This window comes from Chiloscyllium plagiosum, unplaced genomic scaffold, assembly GCF_037043375.1.
Source record: "Chiloscyllium plagiosum isolate Xiang-an unplaced genomic scaffold, Cpla_swu_hap1 HiC_scaffold_33, whole genome shotgun sequence".
NCBI classification, from domain to species: Eukaryota; Metazoa; Chordata; class Chondrichthyes; order Orectolobiformes; family Hemiscylliidae; genus Chiloscyllium; species Chiloscyllium plagiosum.
The window spans coordinates 36,204,505-36,215,733 of record NW_028270171.1 but is presented as its reverse complement, the minus strand read 5'-3'; the positions used below and the strand labels follow the sequence as shown (position 1 = coordinate 36,215,733).

Genomic DNA, 11,229 nt, shown 5'->3' with positions numbered 1-11,229 from the left:
GACTCAATATCCTTCCCAGCTGCTGGGTGGATCGTCCATCACCACATTGAAAGCAATTGGTCTGCCAGAGAGAGACAAAGGGAAAGGAGATCTAGAGCCTTAAATAAATCCTGTAGTGAGGTAAGGTCACCCACAGTGCACAGAGCAAAGAACAATGAGAGGGCTCCAAACATCTGTCAACACAACATGACATAGATACAGTGCTGGAGGGGAGCACAGTACACACACACCCCAGGATCAATCACCACCCCCATGTAAGTTCTGTTATATTAAAACTCACTACTCTGCAACAGTGTATCTATGGCATGTCTTGTGGTCCAGTGTCTTCAATAATTTTTAATCCTATAACAGATTCTATCGCTGTAACCTCCTCCCTTCCCGATAGTACCTCCACATATTTGAAATGTACAGCATTCCAGACGACCATCCCTATCCCTGTAACTTGGTTCAGCGTCTACAACATGCCATATCTCGGTAGTCTCCTCCTCCAATAAGATAAAAACAAGGACTGCAGATGCTGGAAACCAGAGTCTAGATTAGAGTGGTGCTGGAAAAGCACGGCAGTTCAGGCAGCATCCGAGGAGCAGGAAAATCGATGTTTTGGGCAAAAGCCCTTCATCAGCAACAGAGACCGGGAACCTGCAGAGTGGGGAGATAAATGAGAGAGGGGTGGGGATGGAGAGAAAGTAGCATAGAGTACAATAGGTGAATGGGGTGGGGAAGAAGGTGATAGGTCAGAGAGGAGGATGGGGGAAGGTAGCAAAGAAGACAATGGGTGAATGGGGGTGGGAATGGGGGTGATAGGTCAGAGAGGAGGGTGGAATGGATAGATGGAAAGGGAGATAGGCCATTAGGACAGGTCATGAGGGCGGTGCTGAGCTGGAAGGCTGGAGGTGGGGTGAGATGGGGGAAGGGGAAATGAGAAAACTGGTGAAGTCCACATTGATGCCCTGGGATTGAAGTGTTCCGAAGCGGAAGGTGAGGCTTTCTTACTCCAGGCGTCGGGTGGTGAGGAAGTGGCGGTGGAGGAAGCCCAGGGCCTGCATGTCCTCGGCAGAGTGGGAGGGTGAGTTGAAATGTTGGGTCACAGGGTGGTGGGGTTGATTGGTGCAGGTGAACCAGAGATGTGCCCTAAAGTGCTCTGCTAGGAGGTGTCCAGTCTCCCCAATGTCGAGGAGACCGCATCGGGAGCAACGGATACAATAAATGATATCGGTGGATGTGCAGGTAAAACTTTGGATGTGGAAGGCTCCTTTGCGGCCTTGGATGGTGGTGAGGGGAGAGGTGTGGGCGCAGGTTTTGCAATTCCTGCAGTGGCAGGAGAAGGTGCCAGGAAGGGACGGTGGGTTTTTGGGGCGCGTGGAACTGACCAGGTAGTCACGGAGGGAATGGTCTATTCGGAAAGTGGAGAGGGGTGGGGAGGGAAATATATCCCTGGTGGTGGGGTCTGTTCGGAGGTGGTGGAAATGGCGGCGGATAATTTGGTGTATGCGAAGGTTGGTAGAGTGGAAGGTGAGCACCAGGGGCGTTCTGTCCTTGTTACGGTTGGAGGGGTAGGGTCTGAGGGTGGAGGTGCGGGATGTGGACGAGATGCGTTTGAGGGCATATTTTACAACATGGGAAGGGAAATTCCGATCTCTAAAGAAAGAGGCCATCTGGTATGTTCTGTGGTGGAACTGGCCCTCCAGGGAGCAGGTACGACGGAGGCGGAGGAATTGGGAATAGGGGTTGGGAATTTTGCAGGCGGTAGGGTGGGAACATGTGTAATCTAGGTAGCTGTGGGAATCGGTAGGTTTGTAAAAAATGTCAGTGTCATGTCGGTTGTCATTAATGGGGATGAAGAGGTCCAGAAAGGGGAGGGAGGTGTCTGAGATGGTCCAGGTAAATTCAGGGTGGAATGTGTTGGTGAAGTTGATGAATTGCTCAAACTCCTCGAGGGAACACGAGGTAGTGCGAATGCAGTCATCCGTGTTGCGGAGGAAGACGTGAGGAGTGGTGCCATTGTAAGTACAGAAGATGGACTGTTCTACGTAGCCAACAAAGAGACAGGCATAGCTGGGGCCCATATAGGTACCCATGGCTACCCCTTTGGTCTGGAGGAAGTGGGAGGATTTGAAGAAAAAAATTGTTAAGGGTGAGGACAAGTTCAGCCAAACGAATGAGAGTATCGGTGGAAGGGTACTGTTGTGGATATTGGGAGAGGAAGAGACGGAGGGCTTGGAGGTCCTGGTCATTGTGGATGGAGGTGTAGAGGGATTGGGTATCCATTGTGAAGATGGGGCGTTGGGGGCCAGGTAAACGCAAGTATTGGAGAAGTGGAGGGTGTGAATGGTGTCTCGAATGAAGTTCCTGGACTGGAGGATAGGACAATGTCGAGGTAGGTAGACATGAGTTCGGTGGGGTAGGAGCATGCTGAGACAGTGGGTCGGCCAGGGTGGTTAGGCTTGTGGATCTTGGGAAGGAGGTAGAACCGGGCAGTGGGGGATCCGGGACAATAAGGTTGGAAGCTGTGGGTGGGAGATCTCCTCCTGAGGTGATGAGGTTCTGTATGCTCTGGGAGATGACGGTTTAGTGATGGGAGGTGGATCATGGTAGAGGGGGTGGTAGGAGGAGGTGTCTTCGAGTTGGCATCATGGCTTTAGCAGTGTAGAGGTCAGTGCACCAGACTACCACTGCACCCCCTTTATCTGCTGGTTTGATGGTGAGGTCGGCATTGACCCCAAAGGAAACTTCCATATCCGCCAGAGATTCACCTGTACCTCCACACATATCATCTATTGCATCCTTTGCACCCGATGTGGCCTCCTCTATATTGGGGAGACAGGCCGCCTACTTGCGGAGCGTTTCAGAGAACACCTCTGGGACACCCGGACCAACCAACCCAACCACCCTGTAGCTCAACATTTCAATTCCCCCTCCCACTCCACCAAGAATATGCAGGTCTTTGGACTCCTCCATCGTCAGACCACAGCGAAACGACGGTTGGAGGAAGAACGCCTCATCTTCCGGCTAGGAACCCTCCAACCACAAGGGATGAACTCGGATTTCACCAGTTTCCTCATTTCCCCTCCCCTCAGCCTGTCTCAGTCAAATCCATCAAATTCAGCACCGCCTTCCTAACCTGCAATCTTCTTCCCGACCTCTCCGCCCCCACCCCAGTCTGACCTATCACCCTCACCTTGACCTCTTTCCACCTATCACATTTCCGACGCCCCTCCCCCAAGTCCCTCCTCCCTATCTTTTATCTTAGCCTGCTGGACCAACTTTCCTCATTCCTGAAGAAGGGCTAATGCCCGAAACGTCGATTCTCCTGTTCCCTAGATGCTGCCTGACCTGCTCCGCTTTTCCAGCAACACATTTCCAGGTCGGTATTGGAGCAGAGGAAGTGGAGAGCTGCACGTTTTGAGGGTGAGAAGTTGGAGTGGGGGATGGGGTAGATAGGTTGAGGCGGTTCATGTCTCGATGGAAGTTGGAAATGAAGAAATCGAAGGCAGATAATAGGCCAGCGCGAGGTGTCCAGGTGGGTGGAGTGTATTGGAGGCCGGCAAAGGGGTCCTCAGAAAATAGGCGGGAGTCTTCATTGTAAAAGTAAGCTCTGAGGCGGAGGTGGTCGAAGAAGTGTTCGATGTCACAGCATGTATTAAATTAATTGATGTGTGGACGGAGGGGGATAAAGGTGAGGCCTTTGCTGAGGACTGATCATTCGTCCTCAGTGAGGGGGAGGTCAGGGGGAATGGTGAAAACTCGGCAGGACTGGGAGCTGGGGCGAGGCGTAGGTGTGGAGCTGGGGGAGGCGAACGGAGCCTGTAACTGGAGTGGGTGTGGTGTTAGGGGGAATGGGGATGGAGTCATGAGCAGGGGTGATGTTCCCCTCAGGGTTCTGGGGGCGGGGATAGTGTCGGTGGGACCTGGGGTTGGTGTCAGCAGAATGCAGGTGAGTAGCATTGATGGGGGCGGAAGTGGTGGCAAAAACGGCAGTGGGGGGGGGGCGTGGAAGTCACTGAGTGTGTGACATCAGCGATGATGTGAGGGGCGGAAGTGATGTCACTTGTGGTGCATGAGGAATTGTGAGCGGCGGAAATGGCATTTACTTTATTTTAACCAATAATTTCCTGTCACAAATCTGTTTGACAATGTCGTATTTTAATTACACTCAGTCCCTTACTGTTTCTTTCTTTTGGTCTTCATTCATATCTCCATGGTGTTCCAATATTTCAATCTTTCTCTTTGGACTTGGGAATTTCCATTCACCTCAGACCTGTCCCCCTCATCATCTGTGTCCATTTATAGCACACTGCATAATCTGGTACCAGAGGAGCCTATCCCAATAAAATAACTCAGTCTTCCCTGAGTACTGGTAGCAGTGCTCACTGGTCAGAACCACTTCTGATGATACCATTGTGTGATCCTGATACATTTCTGCACTCTGCTGATATCACTGTCTCTCTCCGTGTGATATCCCTCACTGTGTGGGTCTAATTGCTGCCTCTGTCAGTGTCTCTCACTCTTGCAGCTACTCCAGAACCTGAGCCAACAGCATTCTTCCCTCCAGAGGGAAGCAACTGCACAGGCCATGGATGGAGTCTAGGAATTTCCAGATCTCTGTGGGACTCAGTGTCACTCTCCATGTGTAACCTTCATTGTATTAGTCTAATTTCCCATTCTGTCTACTTCTCTGTTTCCTGTAGGTATTCCTGATGTCCCTGACTCAGCAGAATTCCCAATTCCTGACTCGTCCATCACCACATTGAAGACAGTTGGTCAGCCAGAGAGAGATGGAGAGTGAGATCTGGAGCCATCAGTAAATCCTGCAGCAGGTAAGATCACGCATAGTAAACAGCACAGGGAGGAGTTAGTGGACTTTAATTCAGACCCTGAGGGCATGATGTAGGAACAATGCTGGGCAAGGAACATGAGAAAATTCTCAGGCTTCATTATCACCATCTTGTCTGTAAATTCATCTGTCCCACAGAACCCTCGCTATGTCTGTCAGTTTCTCCATTGTCTGTTTCATCGATACCACTTCCCCTATCTCTATCAGCCCCTACAATCCTGCTTATCCCTGTAAGCTCCTCATATCATTAAAACGCTCCACGTCTCTTCCTTTGCCTTTAATCCTGGGTTCTGTCACATCTCTCCTTAACTGAAGAAAAACAACTCTTCAGTTCCTTAAGCCATCCTGGTCAGTGTAGTCCCAGACCTGGAAAACCTCCCTGCCTTTGTGACTTTTTTGAACTCCTACTACCTTCATGATCTCTGTAACCTTCCCCGTACATGTTCCATATATGTACCACCCTCTGTGTGAAAAGGTTGCCCCTGAGGTCTCTTTTATATCTTTCCCCTCTCAAATTAAATCTATGCCCTCTAGTTCTGGACTCCCTGACCCCAGGGAAAAGACTTTATCTATTTATCCCATCCTATTCATGCCCCTCATAATTTTGTAAACCTCTGTAAGGTCACCCCTCAGCCTCCGAAGCTCCAGGAATAACCGGCCCAGCCTGTTCAGCCTCTCCCTGTAGCTCAAATCCTCCAATCCTGGCAACATCCTTGTAAATCTTTTCTGAACCATTTCAAGTTTCACAACAATACGTCCGATAGGAAGGAGACCGGAATTGCACAAAATATTCCAACAGTGGCCTAACCAATGTCCTGTACAGCCACAACATGACCTCCCAACTCCTGTACTCAATACTCTGACCAATAAAGGAAAGCATGCTAAATGCTGTCTTCACTATCCTATCTCCCTGCGACTCTACTTTCAAGGAGCTGTGAACTTGCACTCCAAGGTCCCTTTGGTCAGCAACACTCCCTAGGACATTACCATTACATCTATAAGTCCTTCTAAGATTTGCTTTCCCAAAATGCAGCACCTCACATTTATCTGAAATCAACTCTATCTGCCAGTTAGCCCATTGGCCCATCTGGTCCAGATCCTGTTGTAACCCTCTTCGCTGTCCACTACACCTCCAATTTTGGTGTCATCTGTAAACTTACTAACTATACATCTTTTTGCTCACATCCAAATCATTTATGTAAATGCCAAAAAGTAGAGAGCTCAGCACCGATCCTTGTGGCATTCCACTGGTCACAGGCCTCCAGTCTGAAAAACAACCCTCCAACACCACCCTCTGTCTTTTATCTTTGAGCCAGTTCTATATCCAAATGGCTACTTCTCCCTGTATTCCATGAGATCTAGCCGTGCTAATCAGTCTCCCATGGGGAACCTTGTCGAACGCCTCACTGAAGTCCATAGAGATCACATCTATCACCCTGCCTTTCAAACTCTTCTTTGTTACTTCAAAAAACTCAATCAAGTTTGTGAGACATGATTTCCCACGCACAAAGCCATGTTGACTATCCCTAATCAGTCCTTGCCTTTCCAAATACATGTACATCCTGTCCCTCAGGATTCCCTCCAACAACTTGCCCACCACTGAGTTCAGGCTCACTGGTCTGTCATTCCCTGGCTTGCCTTCACCACCCTTCTTAAAATGTGGCACTACTTTTGCCAACCTCCAGTCTTCTGGCACCTCACCTGTGACGATCGATGGTACAATTATCTCAGCAAGAGGCCCAGCAATCACTTCTCTAGCTTCCACAGAGTTCTCGGGTACACCTGATCAGTTCCTGGGGATTTATTCACCTTTAACCGTTTCAAGACATCCAGCACTTCCTCCTCTGTAATCTGGACGTTTTGCAAGATGTCACCATTTATTTCCCTACAGTCTACATCTTCCATAGGCTTTTCCACAGTAAATACTGATGCAAAATATTCATTTAGCATCTCCCCCATTTTCTGTGGCTCCACACAAAGGCTGCCTTGCTGATCCTTGTGGGGCCCTATTCTCTCCCTTGTTACCCTGTTTTCCTTAATATATTTGTAAAAGCCCTTTGCATTCTCCTTAATTCTATTTGTCACACCTATCTCATGTCCACGTTTTGCCCTCCTGATTTCCCTCTTCAGTATACTCCTACTTCCTTTATACTCTTCTAAAGATTCACTCGATCTATCCTGTCTATACCTGACATATGCTTCCTTCTTTTTCTGAACCAAACCCTCCATTTCTTTAATCATCCAGCATTCCCTATACCTACCAGCCTTCCCTTTCACCCTGATAGAAATATACTTTCTCTGGATTCTTGTTATCTAATTTCTGAAGGCTTCCCATTTTCCAGCCGTCCCTTTACCTGCGAACATCTGCCTCTAATCAGCTTTCAAAAGTTCTTGCCTAATACCGTCAAAATTGGCCTTTCTCCAATTTAGAACTTCAACTTTTAGTTCTGGTCTATCCTTTTCCATCACTATTTTAAAACAAATAGAATTATGGTCGCTGGCCCCAAAGTGCTCCCCCACTGACACCTCACTCACCTGCTCTGCCTTATTTCCTAAGAATAGGTCAAGTTTTGCATCTTCTCTAGTAGGTACATCCACATACTGAATCAGAAAATTGTCTTGTACACTCTGAAAAAAAATTCCTCTCCATCTAAACCTTTAACACTATGGCAGTCCCAGTCAATGTTTGGAAAGTTAAAATCCCCTACCATACCTACCCTATTATTCTTACAGATAGCAGAGATCTCCTTACAAGTTTATTTGGCAATTTCCCTTTGACTTTGGGGGGTCTGTAATACAATCCTAGAAAGGTGATCATCCCTTTCTTATTTCTCAGTTCCACCCAAATAACTTCCCTGGATGCATTTCTGGGAATATCTTCCCTCAGCACCGCTGTAAAGCTATCCCTTATCAAAAATGCCACTCCCCCTCCTCTCTTGCCTCCCTTTCTATCATTCCTGTAGCATTTGTATCCTGGAACATTAAGCTGCCAGTCCTTCCCATCCCTGAGCCATGTTTCTGCAATTGCAATGCGATCCCAGTCCCATGTTCCTAACCATGCCCTGAGTTAATCTGCCTTCCCTGTTAGGCCCCTTGCATTGAAATAAATGCAGCTTATGGTTCTGTTCGCTGAGCTGGAAGTTTTTGTTGCAAACGTTTCGTCCCCTGGCTAGGCGACATTATCAGTGCTTGGGAGCCTCCTGCGAGGCGCTTCTTTGATGTTTCCTCCGGTGTTTATAGTGGTCTGTCCCTGCCGCTTCCGGTTGTCAGTTTCAGCTGTCCGCTGTAGTGGTTGGTATATTGGGTCCAGGTCGATGTGTTTGTTGATAGGGCAAGCCAGACAGAGAACAGCCAGGGAATTCCTAGAGGCATGGCATTCATCCACAAACTCCATCAACAGAACCACAACAACGAGCACCGAGCTTCAAATCTTCGCACAAACTTTAAATGCAGCTTAATTTATTAATCCCATCTTGTCCCTGCCTGTCCTGACTGTTTGGCTCACTTCTGTTCTCAGCCGTACCCGTCTCAGATCGAGTTCCCAAAATCCTCCCTGTGATTGTTACCATGCCCTGCATTCTTCCAAATCCGTGTAAAGTCCTCCCATTCCTAAAACCCACCCTGTATCTCTCACCTGTTCCATCTTCCACAACCCTCCCTATCTCTGTAAGACAGTTTCATCACACAATGGTCGTTCTGAGATAATTATGTCCCTCGCCAGTTGCACAATTTGTTATTCAAAGAAACACTGAAAACTAATTCTCTGAAATCCTCTTCCAATATCAACTTTGCCAGTGTGACTGTCCCAGATTATGGGGATCTTGAAGTTTCCCAAAATTATCACAATGTGTTTGTTAAAAAAATATTTCAATGAGTTCCTGAGTAACGCAATGATGAGCAATGGAATGCTGTTCGGTGGCTAAAACTGTTCTGATGCTTGTGTCCTTGGCAAGTAGTAGCCAGAATTTACATTCAGACTGACTCTACTTCATGATCTGAGACCAAATGCTTTCTCTGTGATATCTTTCTTACCCATTATTGTTAGCATTACCCATTTTGCCTGCATTTCCGTAAGTTTGTGATCCATTGAATATTTATGTCCAACTTTTGTTCGCCCTTTAACCATGTCGCTCTGGTGTCGAAATCTTTTTTATCTCAGTGTCAGAAATCAATCTACCTTATTGATAAGATTTCGTGCATTCAAAAAAAACATAAGTTACTCTTTTCCACAATTTCCTGTCACAGATCTATTCCCTAATGTACATTGCCTGATGTAGTTAAACTCTGTCCCATCCTGTTCCTTTCTGATTGCCTTCAGTCACATTCCCATGTTGCTCCCATACTTCACCTTTTCTCTTTGTATTTGGAAAGCTCTTTTCACCTGGACCCTGTCCCAGTTTAAAACCCTGTCCATAAACCTACCGACATGATTCGCCAGGTCACTGGCTCCAGGACAGTTCCATAGGATCATCCTAATGGATTTTTTTATAAATCAGGTAGGGGATGTGGGTGTCTCTGGCTGACCAGCCTTTACTGCCCAGCCCTCGCTGCCCATGAGCTGAGTAGCTTGCTTGGCCATTTCAGAGGGCAATTGAGATGCAAACACTTTGCTGTGGGTATGTCGTGCAAACCACGTGAGGATGATCAGATCTCGTTGTCGAACGGACAAGTGGGCGGCACAGTGGCTCAGTGATTAGTACTCCTGCCTCACAGCACCAGGTTCCCAGGTTCGATTCCAGCCGCGGGCGACTGTGTGGAGTTTGCACATTCTCCCCGTGTCTGCGTGAATTGCCTCCGGATGCTCCGGTTTACTCCCACAGTCCACAGACGTGCAGGTCAGGCGAATTGGCCATGCTAAATTAGGTCGAGGGGGATAGATCTGAGTGGGTTACTCTTTGGAGGGATGGCGTGGATTGTTGGGTCGAAAGGCCTGTTTCCACACTGAATGGAATCTAATCTGAGGGATTGTGATTTTTGTACATCAGCAATGGTTTCGTATTTGTTTATGGATTGTTAATTGTTACTTTAAAAAATATTGATTTTAAATTCCACCATACCTTATGATGGGAATCAAACCTGCCTGCACTGAGCACGAGCTGAGGTTTTGTACAAATGCGCCCACAATCATGTTACTAGGCCATCACTTCACCTGCTCACTGGTTGCTCATCCTTGAGCACTGATACATGAAGCTAAACACATTCTTCCAACATTATTATGTGATCCTGAAGTCTTCCAGCATTCAGTGATATCACTTAGTCTCTCTCCATGTGGTATCCCTCACTGTGTGGGTCTAATTGCTGCCTCTGTCAGTGTCTCTCATTCTTGCAGCTACTTCAGATCCTGGGCCAACAGAATTCTCCACTCCAGAGAGACTCTTCAGCACAGGCCAGGGATGGAGTTTGGGATTTTCCAGATATCTGTTGGGCTCATTTCCATTCTCCTTGTGTAATCGTCACTGCATCAGTCTAATTTCCCATTCTGTCCATCTCTCTGTCTCCTGTAGGTACTCAGGAAGTTGCTGATTCAATAGACTTCCCAACTGCTGTGTGTCTCATCCATCACCTCATTGAACATGGTTGGTCAGCCAGAGAGACAAAGGGAAGGGAGATCTGGAGCCTTCAACAAATCCTGCAGTGAGGTAAGATCACCCACAGTGCACAGAGCCGGGAGCAATGGGAGGGCTGCAAACATTGTCTAACAATACATGATATAGATACTGTGCTGGAGGGGAGCACAGTATAGACACACCCCATGCTCAATCACCACATCTACTTTAACTTAAGTTGCACTGAGACAGCATCGGGAGTTCAGTGTTATCAATCTAGGCCTGTGCTGTCTTAGTGAGCATCAGGACAATAGAGGTTAAAGCAGGCCTCCGACGAGAGGTTGTGAATGCCGTCTGGGATCTTTCTGTTCTGTTCTCTTCCTCCAACACTGTACTAAGACTCACTACGCTGCAACACTGTATCTATGGCATGGCTTGTGCACCAGTGTCTTCAGTCATTTTTAACTCCTATAACAGTAGTTGTCCCTGTAACCTGCTCCATTCCCAATAGTCCCTCCACATATTTGAGATGTACTGCATTCCCAATTACCATCCGCATCGCTATGACTTGCTTCAGTGTCTACAACATGCTTTATTTCGGTACTCTAATCCTCTTTAACTGGATACAGTGTGATACAGTACAGAAACAGAACCTGTGGTCCAACTCCTCAATGCTGCCCATGTTACCTAAACTGAACGAGTCTCATTTCCCTGCGTTTGGCCCTGAGCTCTTCAACGTTCTCCTCTCCATGTACCTCTCAAATGCCTTTTCCATGCTGTAATTGTTCTTGTTTCTCCCATGTGTCTGAGGCAGTTTGTTCCGTCTATGCACCATCCTCTGTGGATAAT

The 11,229-nt window shown here is 47.6% G+C and overlaps 1 pseudogene; it reads right to left on the bottom strand.

Moving 5' to 3' along the window:
- Positions 1-860: 860 nt before the first annotated feature.
- LOC148141482 (uncharacterized) lies at positions 861-2,078 on the bottom strand (annotated as a pseudogene).
- Between the last annotated feature and the right edge of the window lie 9,151 nt (positions 2,079-11,229).